Genomic DNA, 5,239 nt, shown 5'->3' on the forward strand with positions numbered 1-5,239 from the left:
AAAAATAACAGTTGTATTTTGTGTCTATTTAAAAAAATGGTTTTATTTACTTATTTAACACTTTAAAGGCAGACAGCATTTCTGCTGTACCAAGTGTGGAAGCATCATTTGATTTGTACCCTACCTTTCTACCAAAAATAGCACTCAAGGTGGCTTACAGACACAATTAAAATTGATTAAAACAATATATTAAGATACAATCAAAACATAACAATTGCATGATGATACCCGACACAACAGACCCACTTTCAGGCCAACTACGACTAAATCCCCAAGCAATACAAGTCAATGCAATTGCTAGCACCAATACTGCAATTCCTGGATGATGACAAATAGGGACGTACTAAACCGAAGGACACCGAATGGCCATTGAAGTGCATTGTGTCATTCTGAATGGCCATAGGAAATCATTGAAGGAGTTTAGGGATCATCTACAAATTAAAATATCTAAAGGAGTTAAACATTTAGTTTTCATAGAAAACCACACAGAATCAAAAAACAAACCAACAAAGTGGTTTTGGGGAACAATTCCTATGACCCCCAACACAGTGGTTTCTAGGGATCATCTCCAAACATAAAAAGAAAACAGAATACAATAAAGAGAAGGTGACTGCCGTTCCATGCAATGCTTCATAGGCACCAGTTTTAAAAGACCAAAATAAGTGGAGGGGGGTTGCCAAAAACTGTCACAGATTATTTCCATGTTTACAAATCCCCCCCCCCCGCACCCTCTCCTCACAACTGGCTTACATTTCAAAGTGGTCATAGGAATACATGGGAATGATACCACAAGCCCCTTAAGAATCAGATGAAGCTGAAAATGCTTACGGAGGTTGAAATTAGAAACCCAAGCATCCTAAGACTCTGTGCTTGATACATGTTGCATTGGACTTGCCCCCAACTTGCGCATAGCCATAATACGGGGTGTCATTCAGAATGGCCATGGGAAAGCATTAGGCTGTCACAAGCAGGCACGCAGAAAAGAGGGGGAGCCCCAAAACGCTCATGGAGATTTGAACTAACCCCCCCCCCCAAAAAACCTAAGAGTTTCTACTGGAGACATGCTCCACCGGAAAGACCCCCACATTGCACATGGGCCCATAAGGTTCCATCAGAATGACCATAGGAAAGCATTGGACAGACACGCAGCCCCAGAAATCAAGGGGAGCCCCAAAATTGTCATAGACATTTGTAATGAGACCCTAAGCATCCTAAGAGTTTTTGCTGCAGACGTGCTCCATTGGAATGGCCCCTAAGCTGCACACGGCCACGTGAGGTTTCTTCAGAATGGCCATAGGAAAGCATGGCACTTTCTGGCAACCCCAGAAACTCAGGGGGAGCCCTGAAATTCTCATAGATGTTTGTAATGAGACCCTAAGCATCCTAAGAGTTTTTGCTGCAGACGTGCTCCATTGGAATAGCCCCTAAGCTGCGCACGGTCACATGAGGTGTCTTCAGAATGGCCATAGGAAAACAATGGGCTTCTCTGGCAGCCCTCCCAAATCAGGGGGAGCCCCAAAATTCTCATAGAGGCTTGTAATGAGACCCTGAGCATCTTAAGAGTTTTTGCTGCAGGTGTGCTCCATTGAAATGGCCCCTAAGCTGCACACGGCCACATGAGGTTTCTTCAGAATGGCCATAGGAAAGCATGGCGCTATCTGGAAGCCCCAGAAAATCAGGGGGAGCCCTGAAATTCTCATAGATGTTTGTAATGAGACCCTAAGCATCCTAAATTTTTTTGCTGCAGACGTGCTCCATTGGAATGGCCCCTAAGCTGCGCACAGGCACATGAGGTTTCCTCAGAATGGACATAAGAAAACAATGGGCTTCTCTGGCAGCCCTCCCAAATCAGGGGGAGCCCCAAAATTCTCATAGAGGCTTGTAATAACACACTAAGCATGCTAAGAGTTTTTGATGCAGGTGCTCTCCATTGCAATGGCCCCTATGCTGCGCACGGGCACATGAGGTTTCTTCAGAATGGCCATAGGAAAACAATGGGCCAATCTAGAAGCTCCAGAAAATCAGGGGGATCCCTGAAATTCTCATAGACATTTGTAATGAGACCCTAAGCATCCTAAGAGTTTTTGCTGCAGGTGTGCTCCATTGCAATGGCACCAACACTGTGCACAGGCACATGAGGTTACTTCAGAATGGCCATAGGCTTGTAATAACACACTAAGCCCATTCTTTTCCTATGGCCATTCTGAAGAAACCTCATGTGGCCGTGCGCAGCTTAGGGGCCATTCCAATGGAGCATGACTGCAGCAAAAACTCTTAGAATGCTTAGTGTGTTATTACAAGCCTCTATGAGAATTTTGGGGCTCCCCCTGATTTGGGAGGGCTGCCAGAGAAGCCCATTGTTTTCCTATGGCCATTCTGAAGAAACCTCTTGTGGCCGTGCGCAGCTTAGGGGCCATTGCAATGGAGCACACCTGCAGCAAAAACTCTTAGGATGCTTAGGGTCTCATTACAAACATCTATGAAAATTTTGGGGCTCCCCTTGATTTTCTGGAGCTTCCAGATTGGCCCATTGTTTTCCTATGGCCATTCCGAAGAAACCTCATGTGGTCGTGCGCAGCTTAGGGGCCATTCCAATGGAGCACGCCTGCAGCAAAAATTCTTAGGATGCTTAGAGTCTCATTACAAACATCTATGAGAATTTCAGGGCTCCCCCCTGATTTTCTGGGGCTTCCAGATGGCACCATGCTTTCCTATGGCCATTCTGAAGAAACCTCATGTGGCCGTGCGCAGCTTAGGGGCCATTTCAATGGAGCACACCTGCAGCAAAAACTCTTAGGATGCTCAGGGTCTCATTACAAGCCTCTACAAGAATTTTGGGGCTCCCCCTGATTTGGGAGGGCTGCCAGAGAAGCCCATTGTTTTCCTATGGCCATTCTGAAGAAACCTCATGTGCCCGTGCGCAGCTTAGGGGCCATTCCAATGAAGCACGTCTGTAGCAAAAACTCTTAGGATGCTTAGGGTCTCATTACAAACGTCTATGAGAATTTCGGGGATCCCCCTGAATTTCTGGAGCTTCCAGATTGGCCCATTGTTTTCCTATGGCCATTCTGAAGAAACCTCATGTGCCCGTACGCAGTGTAGGGGCCATTGCAATGGAGAGCACCTGCATAAAAAACTCTTAGCAGGCTTAGTGTGTTATTACAAGCCTCTATGAGAATTTTGGGGCTCCCCCTGATTTGGGAGGGCTGCCAGAGAAGCCCATTGTTTTCCTATGGCCATTCTGAAGGAACCTCATGTGGCCAAGCGCAGCTTAGGGGCCATTCCAATGGAGCACGCCTGCAGCAAAAACTCTTAGGATGTTTAGGGTCTCATTAGAAATGTCTGTGTGAATTTTGGGGCTCCCCCTGGTTTTTGGGGGCTGCCAGATAGGGCCATTGTTTTCTAATGGCCATTCTTAGTAAAACTCATGTGCCCGTGCGCAGCTTAGGGGCCGTTCCAATGGAGCGCGACTGCAGCAAAAACTCTTAGGATGCTTAGGGTCTCATTACAAACATCTATGAGAATTTCGGGGCTCCCCCTGATTTTCTGGGCCTGCCAGATAGCACCATGCTTTCCTATGGCCATTCTGAGGAAACCAAATGTGCCCGTGCGCAGCTTAGAGGCCATTCCAATGGAGCACGCCTGCATTAAAAACTGTTAGGATGCTCAGTTTCTCATTACAAACATCTATGAGAATTTTGGGGCTCCCCTGATTTTCTGGGGCTTCTAGATAGGCCCATTGTTTTCCTATGGCCATTCTGAAGAAACCTCATGTGGTCGTGCGCAGCTTAGGAGCCATTCCAATGGAGCACGTCTGCAGCAAAAACTCTTAGGATGCTTAGGGTCTCATTAGAAATATCTATGAGAATTTTGGGGCTCCCCCTGATTTTCTGGGGCTTCTAGATAGGCCCATTGTTTTCCTATGGCCATTCTGAAGAAACCTCATGTGCCCATGTGCAGCTTTGAGGCCATTCCAATGGAGCACACCTGCAGCAAAAACTCTTAGGATGCTTAGGGTCTCATTACAAACATCTATGAGAATTTCGGGGCTCCCCCTGATTTTCTGGGGCTGCCAGAAAGTGCAAGGCTTTCCTATGGCCATTCTGAAGAAACCTCATGTGCCCGTGTGCAGTGTAGGGGCCATTTTAATGGAGCACACCTGCAGCAAAAACTCTTTGCATTCTCAGGGTCTCATTACAAGCCTCTATGAGAATTTTGGGGCTCCCTCTGATTTTCTGGGGTTGCCAGATAGCGCCATGCTTTCCTATGGCCATTCTGAAGAAACCTCATGTGGCCGTGTGCAGCTTAGGGGCCATTTCAACGGAGCACACCTGCAGCAAAAACTCTTAGGATGCTCAGGGTCTCATTACAAGCCTCTACGAGAATTTTGGGACTCCCCCTGATTTGGGAGGGCTGCCAGAGAAGCCCATTGTTTTCCTATGGCCATTCTGAGGAAACCTCATGTGCCTGTGCGCAGCTTAGGGGCCATTCCAATGGAGCACGTCTGCAGCAAAAAAATTTAGGATGCTTAGGGTCTCATTACAAACATCTATGAGAATTTCAGGGCTCCCCCTGATTTTCTGGGGCTTCCAGATAGCGCCATGCTTTCCTATGGCCATTCTGAAGAAACCTCATGTGGCCGTGTGCAGCTTAGGGGCCATTTCAATGGAGCACACCTGCAGCAAAAACTCTTAAGATGCTCAGGGTCTCATTACAAGCCTCTATGAGAATTTTGGGGCTCCCCCTGATTTGGGAGGGCTGCCAGAGAAGCCCATTGTTTTCCTATGGCCATTCTGAAGACACCTCATGTGACCGTGCGCAGCTTAGGGGCCATTCCAATGGAGCACGTCTGCAGCAAAAACTCTTAGGATGCTTAGGGTCTCATTACAAACATCTATGAGAATTTCAGGGCTCCCCCTGAGTTTCTGGGGCTGCCAGAAAGTGCCATGCTTTCCTATGGCCATTCTGAAGAAACCTCACGTGGCCGTGTGCAGCTTAGGGGCCATTCCAATGGAGCACGTCTGCAGCAAAAACTCTTAGGATGCTTAGGGTCTCATTACAAATGTCTATGACAATTTTGGGGCTCCCCTTGATTTCTGGGGCTGCGTGACTGTCCAATGCTTTCCTATGGTCATTCTGATGGAACCTTATGGGCCCATGTGCAATGTGGGGGTCTTTCTGGTGGAGCATGTCTCCAGTAGAAACTCTTAGGGTTTTTTTTGGGGGGGGGGTTAGTTCA

The sequence above is a fragment of the Elgaria multicarinata genome, chromosome 1 (assembly GCF_023053635.1).
Source record: "Elgaria multicarinata webbii isolate HBS135686 ecotype San Diego chromosome 1, rElgMul1.1.pri, whole genome shotgun sequence".
Classification (NCBI taxonomy): Eukaryota; Metazoa; Chordata; class Lepidosauria; order Squamata; family Anguidae; genus Elgaria; species Elgaria multicarinata.